The sequence below is a fragment of the Cetorhinus maximus genome, chromosome 11 (genome assembly GCF_964194155.1).
Source record: "Cetorhinus maximus chromosome 11, sCetMax3.hap1.1, whole genome shotgun sequence".
Lineage (NCBI taxonomy): Eukaryota > Metazoa > Chordata > Chondrichthyes > Lamniformes > Cetorhinidae > Cetorhinus > Cetorhinus maximus.
The window spans coordinates 104,399,061-104,414,833 of NC_135889.1; the positions used below are offsets into that span (position 1 = coordinate 104,399,061).

General features: G+C 44.0%; 1 protein-coding gene across 5 annotated transcripts in view; it reads left to right on the forward strand.

The window, feature by feature from the left end:
• The first annotated feature begins 1,941 nt into the window (after positions 1-1,941).
• lypd6b (LY6/PLAUR domain containing 6B) overlaps positions 1,942-15,773 on the forward strand; it is a 196,288-nt gene continuing 182,456 nt past the window's right edge. For 4 of the 5 annotated variants that reach the window (XM_078551387.1, XM_078551390.1, XM_078551386.1 and 1 more), the window contains exon 1: positions 2,564-2,835. The gene's annotated coding sequence lies outside the window, so the exon portion shown is untranslated. Of the gene's footprint in view, positions 1,990-2,563; positions 2,836-15,773 lie in introns of those variants that run through there. The other variant, XM_078551388.1, reaches the window with a different exon arrangement.

A 15,773-nucleotide genomic window follows, 5' to 3' on the forward strand; every position in this document is an offset into this window, starting at 1 on the left:
ATGTTCACCAGACTGATTCTTGTGAATACAGGATAGTCGTATGAGGAGAGGTTGGGCCGACTAGGCCTGTATTCACTGGAGTTTAGAAGATTGAGAGGGGATCTCATTGAAACGTATAAAATTCTGACAGGGATGGACAGACTGGATGCAGAGATGATGGCTGGGATTTTCTGTGCCCGCTGGCGTCATGCGTGTTCAGTGGCATGTGCAAACAATATGGCGAGAAGGCCAAAAATTGGTTTCACAATGTTGTGAAACCAGTTTGCGATTGTATGCTCCACCCACCAATGGCAGGCTGCGCTCCCTGCCAACGGACTTCGGGAACCTCATTGTAATACATCTGCATATCTTTATAAGGCCAGCCTGCTGGATTCATTCACCTGCTCCACCACCACCCCTCCCTCCTCTCCAGCTGGATTATTCACCCACGTCGGTGGGAAAACATGTGTTTCACAACAGCATATACAAGGTGTGCATTTGGCGGGCTGCATTTCGCTTGGGACGTCATGGTTTGTTTGCCTATCTTGCCTTGGTCAGCACTCACAGTCATCAGCGCCAGTTTTCACAGACAGCACCACATCACTTTTTGGGAGGCTCACGGGTAGGTCTCTACATACCAGATCAGTTACATGTGGGTGGCTTTTCAATGGCTGCAGGGCTAGGTCTTGCTTGGGGAAGGGGGAGAAGTGGCCTCAGGCAAGGGAAGAGGCTGCAGGGCAAGGGCTGTAGTGGAGAATGAAGGTATCCCAGGGTGTGTGTGGGGGCACATATTAATCTGTGGAATTGGCCTCAAGATGGTGAGGGCTGAGGAGGCAGTCTCCAGAGGAGATGAGGCCAGATGGACATGTGAGGGTATTTGTGTGTGAGAATGAGTGGTGATGTCCCCTTGGTCTGGCAGTGAATGAGATGCCAGTGAATGTGTGATGGGCTTTAGTGTGTGAGTTTAGAGTGATGAGATGGTTGCCATACCCTGGCTGCACAGAAGAGATCATTCATCCTCTATCTCATTGGATGGCCAACCTGTTCTGTGCAGTGTTGGCACTGATCAGCACCGCCATCGCCTACCAAGCTGGAGTGGTAATGTTGCTGCCCCTCCTGTGGCTAGAGTCGGGATAGGGAATATCACAGCGGGTCTCCACGACATCCAAAAGGCGTTCAAGAGCCACAGTCTTCTTGCCTTTCAGGACCATGTCTTCTTTGCTGCAGTCCTGGGCTGGAAGCAGAGCGCGGCTGTACTTTAAATATGGTGCTTGGCGTGATGGCGTGGCAGGCGAATTGGAGCCCGCCCGCCATGGAAACAGTGTGTAACCTGAGAATGCATAATTAATGCGGCTGGTTTGAGGATGATACGGTGTGAAAAGCCGCCATTACAGACAGTTTACCCACTCGTTACCGCCCGTAGTGCAAATCTGGGACGATTCCGCCCGATGTCTCCTTTCGCTGGGGGGTCTGGAACAAGGGGTCACAATCTCAGGATATGAGGTAGGTCATTGCGGACTGAGATGAGGGGAAACTTCTTCACTCAGAGGGTGCTGAACCTATGGAATTCTTTACCACAGAAGGCTGTGGAGGCCAAATCGCTGAATATATTTCAGAAGAAAATAGATAGATTTCTAGACTCTAAAGGGTATGGAGAGAGAGAGCGGGAGTATGGCATTGAGATAGAGGATCAGCCTAGACTAGAGGTCAAGTATATATATTGACTGATTCATTTCTCACTTCTCTCCATCTGTGCTGTACCCAAACGGTATGTGTGTGTGTGTGTGAAAAAGAGAGAACGCGCTGCTCAGGTCTGTTTTTTGGATCTGTGCTGCGGACCTGATGACCGCTTAAGTACTATTCAACCCAAGTTTAAAAACTCTTGCTTGAATTCTCTCCGCATTTTATGAATTGCTCCCTCCTATTGGGCGGGGTTTCGCTCAGTCTTAACGACATTCACCAGGGTCTCCTCGAAACAAGACACTGCAGTCGGCACGGATCAGAATCATTGTATGTTTTCTTTTACACCTGATGGCTTAAACGATCCACAATAAATGCACAGACGTGGACGTTAACCAGAATCAAGCCCCAGGTGGATCATTTCCGATTTACAGCCCGGCTAGCTTTGAGCAGCTTCGGGTTGGTTCAGAATGAACCACTTCGGTGTTGTAAAATGCACAGTTTCGAATTTGATACCCAGGGTAATTAGGACCCCTGCCCTCTTAAGGAGGTTCAATGCTCTCTCCGAGCTCCGCCAATTTGTAGAGCCGTCGGCTCTGTTACCTTTCTGTTTCAGGTTTCTAATGCATCGTGCTGAATGTTGACTTGTCCGACCCGTTCAGGAGACGATCATTCTGCTTCCTTTCAGCAGAGTGGAAGGAGCTTGAAACCTCTGAATGAAAATGGTCTACATAAACACGCAAAACAAGTTTACCCAAATCCCATAGGTGCCTAATAGTGTCAGAGAGAGAGAGAGCTCAAAGGTGCAGTGCAAGAAATCAACCTGAAATTGACTATGGAAGGAAGGGACAACAGGCAGTCCCCAGGGCGGGAACGTTGACTGGAGCACAAGCTTCTGGACCTGTGTGCTTAAATATGCAAATACAGCAACGGGTTTGGGCAGATACAACCTCACCTGTCAGTTTAGGGTTTTTTTTTTAAAGTCTAGAGGAGCTTTTGTTTCAGTTGGAGCAAAGGGACGCGGAGCACATCAGCTTTCGCCTTTACTCTGCATGTAGAGCCACTTTAAACCTAGAGGGAAATCGAGGTGTTTTTTTAAGGGGTGGGGGGTGTCACGATCGTTTGTGATACAATTTTTGTTCAAGTGCATGGATCGATCAATCACCATTCAACGTGGTAAGTGAGGTTTGCTTTGACTCGTTACAGCCAATGTGTATTTACAAGGCAAGGCAGTGGATTGAATTTATATTTTTAGGCTCGAAATTAAATCCGATTGCATTAACTTGCATATGTATGTATGTGTATATATATATATATTTGTTTTAAGTTTCCTGTATGTAAAGGAGACAGCTTTTTTGTGGTAATGTTTGTTCTTTAGCGCTCGGCACGAATTCTAGCCAGACTGCCATATTTCCGTCCGTCTTAAAACTCCTGAGAGTCGGTGGTTGTTTGGGAAGGGGAGGGGTGCTGGCGCTGGCACTAGCACTGGCGCTGGCACTGGCATTGGCGCTGGCACTGGCACTGGGCAGTGCTCAGCCCAGTGTAAGCACCTGCAGGATTTGAACCGATTTTCCGACCTATTTTAGGGATTATAAGGAACAGAAACAGAAAACTCTGGGAAGACACAGCGGATCTGTCAGCAAGGTTAACGTTTCGGATCACACCGTCACTTCTTTGGTGATTTGGCCTGGGCGGATATTTTTGTGTTGCTTTTCGGCTCTGAGCTTCCCCCAACGTTTCTTCCTATCGGCTGGTCCGTTTCTAAACTCGGGACTGGAAAAAATCAACTCCCAATGTTGAGAGTGGAAGGACTTTTCCTCTCTTTGTACACTGTATGTGCCGGAGGAGTGGATGCCTATCTCTCCCTGTCTCCTTTCAAAGGCAAATTTCGTCAGAAACCACCTTTTTGACTTGGCCTTCCCTTAACTTTCTGAAAGTTTTTTTTTGTTTTTTGGTTCCAGCTGCTTCTTCCTCAAATGCCTTGGGATGCCTAACGTTGGAAGAGCTCTGCAGAGGCTTGGTGCTGGGGTTGATGTTTTAGATCCAGCTTGGAAGAGTTATGTTTCAGTTAGTGATGAAAGAGCTGGGGTGAATGCTTGGATTGTATTAGGTTTGAGGGGACAACCAAATAATTTTTTTAAAAGTTGGATGAATGATTAGTAAAAAGGTCGAGGAGCAAAACATAAGAAAGATTAAGTATAATCAGTGTTAACCAAATGTTGAAACAGGTGTTTGCTCAGTTGCTACAAAAATATAATGGGGAAGGTGCCAGTTGATGGAAGGATTGATATAAAGTGGAAGGTGGGTAGATAATTCTGATTTAGGATGATGAGGAAATGAGAATAAACCTTGAATCTTTCTTTGGGAGATCAGTGAGTTGGATTGAACCTGTGGTAAGGTAGATTGTGCCTGGACCATGGAGGGAATGATGAATTGCATGGTATTGCTTCATGCTTAGGGCACATTGAACACACACGTTCATGCGCCTAAATAAGGAAAATAAATAACGAGCATGTTTCATATCCTTAGGATATCGCAGAGTGAAGTACAAGTGTAATGTGAAGTCAATGTTTGCACATCAATGTTCCACAAACAGCAATAAGTAGGTTTACTGGTGTTGGTTGAGGGATAAATATTGGCCAGGACATTGGGAGAACCTTTTTGCTGTTCTTTAAATGGTGCCATGGATCTTCTATAGTCTTTTTTTACTCAAAAATATACTTTATTCATAAAATTTGTATGAATGCATTATGAAACATTTCAACTAGAAAATTACAGATAGTGCAACAAGATTCGACTTGTCTCCATACAGCATGTTCCTTTCTGAGGTGCCTCTATACAATTGCAATTTCTCTTCATATTTACAGTATTCTTGCCATGTCAGGTATATAGCCCAAGGAGTTTGCCTGAGGGCAAAAAAAAGGTCAAATTGAAAAATTACAGAAAGTGGAATATAATTCAACTTTTCTCCATACAGCATGTTCCTCTCTGAGGTGCCTCAATACAATTTCAGTATTCTTGATATTTACAATGTACATTCTGTGCATACAGCCCGAAGGGTTCTACAAATTTCCCAGCCCCTCAGTGTACTATGGTTGAAAGGGCTTAGACGGTGACTGTACCGCTCTGTGTCTCTGTGGCGGCTGCCTCAAGCTTTAGTGCGTCCCTGAGCACGTAGTCCTGGACCTTGGAATGTGCCAGTCTGCAACATTCGGTTGAGGACAGCCCTTTGCACTGGAAGATCAGCAAGCTTCAGGCAGACCAAACGGCATCTTTCACCGAGTTGATGATTCTGCAGCTGCAGTTGATGCTTATCTCGGTGTGTGTGTCTGCGAATAGCCCATATAGGACAGAGTCCTGCGTCACAGAGATGCTGGGGATGAACCCCAACGAAAATCACTGCATCTCTCTCCAGACCTTCTTTTCAAAGGCACATTCCAGAAGGAGGTGAACAATGGTCCCTCCCCCACCACAGCCGCCTTGAGGGCAACGTATGGGGGGGGTGCGTGAGACTCCAACCATGTAGCAAGGATCTGACAGGGAGGACCTTTCTTACTACCAGACAAGCTACGTCTTGGTGCTTGTTTGAAAGTTATGATGATGAGGCATTCTGTCAAATTACCCTGACAGTCTGTTCAGGGAACCATCTGACATGAGCTACCATCCCCTTTTCCTGCAAGGCCTCGAGGATGTTACATGCGGACCATTGCCTTTTGGACTTGTGGTCAAAGATGTTTTTCTGTATAAATTTTTCCACGAGGGATAGGTGGTACAGCATGGTCCAACTGCTTAGATCATTCCATGGCAACATGGCCAGACCCATCTTTCGCAACACCGGGGCTGTGATTTAGTATCTGATCTGAAAACTACAGCTGTGACATTGCAGCACTCAGTGCTACACTGGAGTGTGAACCGAGATTATGTGCTCATTTGCTGGAGTGGGGCTTGCATCTATGATTTTATGACTAAGATGGGGCAAGTGCCATTGGTGAGTTACTGCTGATCAGTAAGGGCCACATGCATCTATGTGAGTGTAACTTTATTATGCCAGCTGTTTAAAATGCAGCATTAAAACATCTTTTGTATGTTGATCAAGTGCATTTGAAAGGGATCCTGAGGGGTTCTTTGAATCCATCACAGATGAATAAAAACTGCTTTTTGCTCTGCTGTTTGCAAAATTTCTTTATTGATTGGGTTTAGGCAATCATAACTCAGTTCCTACAGCATGCAGCCCTGCATTACGAAATGATGCAAAATTTCATACAAATTAACAATCTCACAGAGAGAGACAGTAAGGAGGATTAGTTGGTGCACAAAATTGGGGAAAACTCACATTAATGTAAGCAGATGTGGTTTTCATAAGATGGGGTTCAGGCATATTGTTGGTGTAGTACTATGCTTTATAGCCAGCACTCCTTTGACCTGTGGGTGTGGGATGTTGACTTTGGTACCAAAAGTGGAAGATTGTCCATTCCACTGTTCCAGCCTTCCTGTGATAACCCCAGTTACTAAACGTCTTTTGTTAAAAATTTGATTAGAAAAATTGAGTGAATGCAAACTTACTTAATTACATCTCAATGTTGAAGCATCATTATCCGTTTCTGTTACCAGGATATAGTACCTTCATGGTGTGTAACATGAATCTGAAGAATAGGATTCAATAAATGAGAGAGATTATAAATTGAGAACAGTTTCAGGCAATAAGCCAGACAATAAAATTGACATTCAGGTATGTAATATGTATTGAACACTTGCCCACAGGGCAAATGTTAGAAATACTAGAAATGTTAGAAAAGTCTGAGAGTCCTACAAATCTTTTGTACTGTGCCTTGTCACCTGCAGTCAACAGATGAGAGTTCCATCAGCAGTGAGTGATTTGCTTGTAAGTAGGAACCAAGACAATATGCACATCAACTTACTGTAATTTTTTAGTAGAAATAATCTCTGGTGAGTTGCCATTGGTAAACCTTACCCTGGGCATTCACTTGTAGCTGAGAGATCAGGATAGATGATCTAATTCAAATGCAGTCTTGCTGGCATGCATTTGTGGGCAATTTAGCAACAACACCGTATCTGATTGTGACTTCCCTGGCAGCTTCCTTTAGCAGTACGATTGCCTTTTTGAGTTGAGGGGATTGGGTCTTTGTCCATCATCCTGTGATACCAGTTGCTACTGCTCAGCATGCGGTGGCACTGCAGAGTGCAATCATAGTATTTGATTCTGCAATGGGAATGGAACAAAAGGCTGGTGATTCACTTGACTGTGCATCACATCTCACTTCATCCCACCATTAGTGGCAGAACCTTCATCTACCTTGGCCCCATTCTTTGTCTCTCCACTTCTCTCTTTAAGAAACTTTTCAAAGCCCTTCTTTCCAATCCAACTCACTGTCTTATATGTTCTTCTGAAATTGTCGATGTTGGCAAGGCTGCATTTATTGCCATTCCTAGTTTTCCTGAAAAGGTGGTAGTGGGTTTTCTCTTGAACCACTGCAATTCTTGTGCTGGGGATCTTCCCACAATAGTGATAGGTACAGAATTTCAGGAAAAATACCCAGTGATGATGAAGGAACAGAATTACTCTAATAATTTGGACATTGTGTGCATGGAGGAAAAGTTGGAGGCAATAGTGTTCCCACATCATTTCTGCTCTTCAACTTCATCATCATGGTAGAGATTCAGTGGAGGGAGAAGTTCTCAAAGTACCCTTGGTGTGGTGCATCCTTTAAATTGTACATGCTGCAGCCTCAGTATCTTAGTAATGGGAGATGGGAATATTGACTCCCGTGACAGTCAAGTGAACTACTCTGGATATTGCTGAGCTTCTGGAATGTTTCAGCTGTCCAGGTCAATGTGATAAGGACTAGGGCTGAGTAGTTCTGGGAATACCCCATCTGGGTAAGTATCCCATCACATGAGCCTTTTTATGGTGGACCGGCTTTGAGGGATCGGTAAGTGAGTATGCAGTCCCTGTCCTGACGTTGTGGCTGCGGTGTTGACATGGCTTATCCAATTAATCCTCTGGTTGATGGTGACCTGAACATCTTGATTGCTGTTGACTTGATGTTATTTGGTGCCACTGAAGATGGGAGGAAATGCCTGTGTTTTCTCTTGTTCAAGATAATTGTTACCTGGCATGTATAAGCCCAAGCCTGAATGTTGTCCAGATCTCACTATTGGCAGGCATGGACTGCTGCATTAGTGGGGTAGTTGTCAGCGAATTACCTGTTGTAATATGCCTTGCCAGCACTAGAAGGGAAGTGTGTCATGTGATCCAATCTCAGTTTTACTTTGGCCTGTGAGCAGAACACAGCACAAACAGCTCTGCTGCTGATGTCTTCAAGCTTTCCTCCCATGTATATATATTTTCATGTGCCTAGTTTAAATAAGTGAGCCCACAATGTGTTTACACAAACCCCTATGATTGAGTGGTACCTTTATATCATTATAACAATACAACACAATAAGACCATAAGACGTAGGAGCAGAAGTAGGTCATTTGGCCCATCGAATCTGCTCCGCCATCCAATGAGATCATGGCTGATCTGATAATCCTCAATTCCACTTTCCTGCCTTTTCCCCATAACTCTTGACTCCCTTACTGATTAAAAATCTGTCTATCTCAGCTTTGAATATACTTAACGACCCAGCCTCTACAGCCCTCTGTGGTAAAGAATTCCACAGATTGACTACCCTCTGAGAGAAGAAATTCATCCTCATCTCTGTTATAAATGGGCGCCCCCTTACTCTGAGATTATGCCCTCTGGTCCTAGACTCTCCCACAAGGGGAAACAACGTTTTAGCATCTGCCCTGTCAAGCCCCCTAAGAATCTTATATGTTTCAATAAAGTCACCTCTCATTTTTCTAAACTCCAATGAGTACAGGCCCAACCTACCCAACCTCTCCTCATAAGAAAATCCCTCCATACCCGGGATCAACCTAGTGAACCTTCTCTGGACTGCTCCCAATGCCAGTATATCTTTCCTTAGATAAGGGGACCAAAATTGTTCACAGTATTCTAGGTGTGGTCTAACTAGTGCCTTGTATAGTTTTAGCAAGACTTCCCTATTTTTATACTCCATTGCCTTTGAAAAAAGGGCCAACATTCCATTTACCTTTGCTATTACCTGCTGAACTTGTATGTTAGTTTTTTTTGATTCATGCGCAAGGACTTCCAAATCCCTCCATGCTGCAGCCTTCTACAGTCTTTCTCCATTTAAATAATATTCAGCTCCTCTATGCTTCCTGTCAAAATGCGTAACCTCACATTTTCCCACAATATATTCCATCTGCCAAGTTTTTGCCCACTCACTTAACCCGTCTGTATCCCTCTGTAGACTCCTTGTGTCATCCTCACCACTTGCCTTCCTCCCTTGGTGGGTCGATCAATAATGAAGCAACTGAAGATGGCTGGGCCAAGAATTCTTCCTCGAGGAACTCCCGGAGCAAGGTCTGAGGGCTGCAGTGATTGGTCTCTCTCTCTCTCAACCATCTACTGTACTTTTTTGTGTCTGGTGTGATTCCAGTCACAAGACACAATTCCCTTTAACACCATTTACCTTAATATGGCTTGGGCTCTTTGCTGCCCTGATGTTAAGGGTAGCCACTCTCACCTCTCTAGAATTCAGCTCTTGCTTATGTGTCTGGATCAAATTTTCTAATGAGTCTAGAGCTGAGTGATTCTGATTGAATGTGAATTGAGTGCTGGTGAGCAGGTTACTGGCAATTATGTGTTACTTAATGACACTATTAATGACTCCATGCATCACTTTGATAATGATTCCAAGAAGGCCCATGGGGTGGGCGTAATTGGCCAGGTTAGATTTATCCTGTTTTTGTGGGTAGGACCTACTTAGGCAATATTCCACATTGTTGGGTAGATGCCAGTGTCATAGCTACAGTGCAACAGCTTGCTTAGGAAAGTGGTTAGCTCTGGTGCACGGATCTCCAACAATATATGGCCATCCTTTCCACCGTCCTTGTAATAACATCCAGCTCTATGCCTCCAGCCACATTCTGTGTTCTTATAGTGCACAGCACCATCATTGGCAGAGCCTTCAGTTAGCATACCTCTGCATTCTAGAAGTCTCTTCCTAAATCCCTCTATCTACATCTCTCCACCTTCAACAACCAGCTGCAAACCTGTCTTTTCCCACTTCTTCAGTTACCTCCTGTAACACATTCCTGTCACCTGTTGAATGTCTGAACCCACCAGACAAGGATCTTTTGAGGTCTTATTTCACTACAGTTGATGTGCAGATGATCAAACTTATGGGGCAGAGTTTTTTGCCCAGTGGGCGGGCGCGCGCGCTCGACCCGAATGGGAGTGAAATAGTGGCGCGATAACGTTGGCCAAGCATCCCGATGTCATCGTGCGCTCTCACGATCTTGCGGTCTGCCGACGTGTGTGAGAGGAGGCAGCGTGTCGGCTGACAATTAAGAGGCCTATTAAGGTTCCTAAGTAATTAATTAAGTTGCATTTTTCGCTGCTCACTCAACCGTTTGGTTGGCGGGTGGATGAATAGGCCAGGCAGCCTTTGCATTTTTCACTAAACCTTATCCACAACGGTTACTGAAAAAAACACTAAAAACATTTTAAGGCCCTTTTTTCACATGTTCCTCTTCATGTGACTGAGTCACATGTGGGGACATGTTTATATCATTTGTAAAAAGTTTATTTTTGTATTTAAAATTCTTCATCTCCCTGAGGCAGCTTTGTGCCTTCAGGAAGCTTTCAGTGCGAGCTCCCTCGCGCATGCGCACAATTCAGTGCTCGCGCTCCTCCCACCCCCACCCCAGCAGCGCTGAGGCACTTAGCGTGCGTTTCACACTGGCTGGTTGGCCGTTAATTGGCCAGCCAGCATGAAACTGCGTTCAGAGCCTGATCGCGGTTGGCAGTCGGTCTCGCGGCTGTTCCTGGGCCTGCCCGCCGCGCCCTCCCGACGAGGGGAAAATCCTGCCCATGGTTCCCAGAAAAAATCAAGATAAGTTCTGGGGATAGTCTTGGCAATGATCTGTGTTTGCAGCTTGGCAGAAGTGGCTGCTGAAGATACTGCCATGTGTTGAGGGAAGAGAGGTTGAGGGGATGCATCTAGCTGGAGGTTTTTGGGAGAGGAATGAGTGCTGGCTTTTGGTTCAATAATGGAGCATCACAACCTGGAAGCACCCAGCTTGCAAATTCCTAGCAGGCTGGTTAGCTGTTCTTCAATGTTGAGTCTAGTGGCAGAATTCGTTTTAAATTCACATTCGAATCGATGTACCACTTGTAAATCACATGATTATTTCGGATCTGCTCACGAAAAGCCAAAAGCCCTTTGATAAGAAACCGCATGGTACACTCATGATCAAGGTCAGGACATGCAGTGTCAGGGGACAAACAACAGAATGGATAGCAACAAAAAGCTACTGCGGATGCTGGAAATCCAAAACAAAAACAGAATTACCTGAAAAAACTCAGCAGGTCTGGCAGCATCGGTGGAGAAGAAAAGAGTCGACGTTTCGAGTGCACATGACCCTTCAACAGAACTGAAGTATATAGATTTTTCTTTTCCCACCTATTTCCATTATTTTTAAATCTACAACTAATACCTTGTCAGACGTTCCACCCCACCCCCACTAGAGCTGTACCTTGAGTGTCCTGCCATCCATTCTTAATTAGCACTTTTCTTAGATAATATCACCACCTTCAACACCTCTATGATCCTTTTGTCTGTGACATCTTTTGATTATCTGCTCCTATCACTGCTTGCTTGTCCCTACAACCACCCCACCCTCAACTTCTCTCCCCCCGCCCCCCACCTTAAACCAGCTTATATTTCACCCCTCTCCTAATTATATTTCAGTTCTGTTGAAGGGTCATGTGGACTCGAAACGTTGACTCTTCTCCACCGATGCTGCCAGACCTGCTGAGTTTTTCCAGGTAATTCTGTTTTAGAATGGATAGCAAGCTGGCTACAAAACTGAAAACAGAAAATAGCAGGTCAAGTGCAGCCATTCAGAAAGGCAAAGGTGGGAAGTGATCTTCCACAGAGATCAGTACTGGGATCACTCACTGCTCCTCATAATTTATGTTAGTGACTTGGAATCAAAAGTACAACTTCAAGATTTGCAGATGACACCATGTTGGGTGTATAGCTAATACAAAGGAAGATTGACAAAATACAGGAAGACATTAACAAACTTGCAGATAGATAATTGGCAAATTCATTTCAATATAGATAAGAGTGAGGTGGTGCATTCTGGTAGGATGAATAAAGAGGCCACAAACTGATGGGACAATAAGAGTCTAAATGAAGTAGAGGAGCAAAGGGTTCTTGCAGTACAGATATACAAATCACTAAAAGTAGTGACACAGGTTAATAAGATCATTTTAAAACAAAACAAACTAAGCACTGGGCTTTATTTCTAGAGAATTAGAATTAAAAAGCAGGAAAATCATATTAAACTTGTAGACCTTACTTGAAATATTACATACAGTTCGAGTCTCCAAATTATAAAAAGGCTATAGAGGCATTGGAGGAAATTGCAAATAAGATTTACAAGGATTACCAGAACTGAGGGGTTATATTTATCAGGAAAGACTGAACAGGCTGGGCCTTTTTTCTCTAGGAAAGAGAAGCTGAGAGATGACCTGATAAGAGGACTTTAAAATGATGAAGAGGCTTGATTTGGTGGACGTAGACAAAACATTTACACTTGTAGGGGATTTAAAGATTTCTTCTTTAGTTCTCTGCCTGGCAGCAAGTCCTCGGTGATTATTCAACAAACCGTGGCAAAGTGCTCTGATCCCTACTACAGGTCGGGTGAAGAGGCAAGCCCTGAATTTACCCCAACCAGAATGGGGTGTTAATCTGATCCACACAGTAGCTAACAGGCCCCCAATTCAAAAATTAGGTGCCATAAATATCAGATAGGAAATAATAAATTCCGTAGGAAATTCAGGAATGATCAAAAGTATGGAATGTACCACCATAAGGAGGAGTTAAAATAAATGACATCAATGCATTTAAGAGGAATCTAGGTATGCACATGAGGGAGAAAAGGGTAGAAGGGTATGCTGATAGGGTTAGATGTAAAGGGATGGGAGGAGGCTCATGTGCAGCATAAATACTGGCATAGACTAGTTGGGCCGAATGGCCTATTTCTATGCTGTTGATTTGATATAACTATGGCTGAAACGCTATCAGGGCTTATAGCCTTTGCTGTGATCAGTGCAATCAACCTCTTCTTGTTGTCATATTCCTTAATATCAAATTGGCTGGACATTGCCATCTATGATGGTGGAGATGTCTAGTAGGATCATCCACTTGGCAAATGCTTCATCCTTGATTTTTGCACTCACGCTGGGCTCCACGATGATTGTGGCAATGTTCATGGTGCTGTTTCCGCCAGCTACTTACAGGACTGCCCATTTACCATGCTTGACTGGATGTGAATGGGCTAGTAATAGACATTCATTCTAATCTATTGCTTGTGGCACCCTTTTAGCTTTTTTACCTGTTGCTTTTGGTGTTCAGCATGTGGGTAGTCATGTGTAGTAGTTTCACTAGTTTGGAATTTCATTCTAAGGTAAGCCCAGCTGCTCCTGACATGCCTATCTAAACTTTGTATTGAACCAAAGCTGGTCTCCCAGCTCTGTCTAATCTCTATCGCTATGACTGTTTCCAATTTATTATCTATTTCTAAGTGGGATACACCTTGGAATTAAAAGAAATGCTGAAAGCACCATATAAATGCATGTTACTCTAAATCCAACCCCATTTAGCAAGCTTCCATTGTAGTTAACCCTTGTTTAAACAATAATTGAGTCTCCAGGTTTTACCATTAACTGCTTCTTGTCAATTCTGTTACAGCATATATTTGTTCAAGCAATGAAGCTTAGCCGCTGGTTAATGATTAGCCATTTAACAATTAGTTTCTGAAAAAAGGAATCTCAACTGCTACTCACTTGATCACTGAACCTCTAAGTATCCAGGCCATTTACACAGAGTTATTTTTTCTCTATTCTATCAGCATTTGACCTGTAATCACTACATTGAGTTCCTATCATCTGACAAATAAATCTTGCTTGCAAGCACAATTGCATGTTTTATTTTTCATTGAGAGAAAAGTGAAAGACTTGTTGTAATTGGCACTAGTATTAATACATCGATACCTTTGATGACAATGTGCCTCACAACTGTTAAGTGACTAGAAGAAAGAAAGGACGTTCTGTTTATCATATCCTCAGGTCATCCTAAAATGCCAAGAGCTAGTGCATTACGTTCGAAGTGTTGTCGATATTGTTGTAAGGATGACAGCCAATCTGTGCACAGCAAGATCCAATAAACAGCAAATGAACTGTGTAAGTCAGTCAATGTTTTTTACACTCTTGGCCAGAACATCAGGAGAGCTCTGTTCCTCTGGAAACAGTGCCTTGATTGACAAATAACGCCACAACCCACAACAAATAGCAACCCACTTGAGTAACCAGACAGGCTCTCGATTTAATATCCCTTCTCAAAGACAGTATCTTTGGCAATCTAGTACTCCCTCGGTACTGTAGACTGGATTTTACAGCTCCCCAGCCAGCATATTTGAAGGCAAGGGGGCTCATAAGTTAAAGTGGGTGGCCTTCCCACTGCCTTTCTGCCCAATGCCAACCTGTCTACCATATTACAGTGAGTGGCAGAAGGCGTCAGGCAGCCCACCCACCCTTAGGCCTGTTCAGGACCTTAAGGGGCCAATTAAAGGCCTCATTCCGTCCCTGCTGCTATTTTACATGTGGTGAGGGAAGACGGAGGCAAGGCAGATGGCCCGGCACTCTGAGGGCTGCTGTTGGGCAGGAAGTTGGGGGGCTAACTCCTTTTGGAGGGAATCCACTGTGCCCACCCCCCCAAGGTCATATGCCTCCTTACCCTCCCTCACTTGGCCTCTCAAACTGGCGCCCCCATCTCCCACCCCATTCCCCCAACCCCTCGGTCAGCTCCAGCAGTCTTCTTCCTTGGGCTTGTCATCCCAGCAGTGACCACCGCCCAATTCTGACATTGCTGGAACTACAGAGCTGCTGGCCAATCAGACTGGCCGGCAGTTCTCTAGGACGGGACTTCCTCCCAGATGGAAGTGGAAGTCCAACTCTGAAACAATTAAGGCTGCTTCCAGTGTATATCACTGCAGGGCTGCTGAGTTTCGGGTGGGTGGGCTGATGACTGACTTTTCGGTCAGGGGACGGGGAATACGGCGTCCGGTAAAACTCAGCCCCATGTGCAACTCCTGGCCTTGGTAAAGAATGAGGAGAGTGTCACCAAATGAGCTAAGCTGACACTTGGGCTCTTACAGATGTGAACCTAACACCTTTGGATAGATAATACTGTTTCCTGCTGGCATTTGCACTCTTTCAGGAATAGTAGATGATTTCTAAGCCAGTTTGGCTGAAGAAAATAATGCTTAACATTAACTTAAGGCTGTTAATCTTTGTCAGGGCAACTCAAAGACTGGGGCCATGACTTGACTACTTGTTGAGCATTCTAATGCCTCTGTGTTATAACTAATCAAGAACAAATTAGAAAGAATAGTTTCTTCTGTTCTTAAAACTTTTGATGTTTGGTTTGTATTTTAGAAAATTCCGGACACTCTGCTCAAAAACTGGGCAGGTTGTCATCACACCTGAGCCAGCCATTAATGCTGGTTGTTTGGAGAATTGAGTAACAATAGAAGTGCAAGTAAGAGGCATGATGAGACTCTTAGTTGGAAATCATTGTATGAGAATAAACTTATGGACAAAAAAGTACTTTCTAGGATGAGGGGGTGTGAAATTAGAAAGAGGGTTAAAAGCAGTCAACAGGAACATCAGAAAATAGGAATATGTTTGGAATATCAGAAAATAGACACAATCCTTCAACTAAAATCCTATCTTGGGAGAAAATTGCAGCTTTGTTCAAAACATAGCTTTAGGCCTTGTCCATTAATTATCATGTCATCTCGGTGAAGAGAAAAATATTTTACATTATTTACTGTTTAATGAAAATGATCTTTGAGCTCACTGGGGTGTAATTTTCTTAACTTGACAATTGACCTTAATCAGTGATTCTGAAAGGGAACAAAATCTCTCCTTTTAGCATAGAAGTGGAGCCAA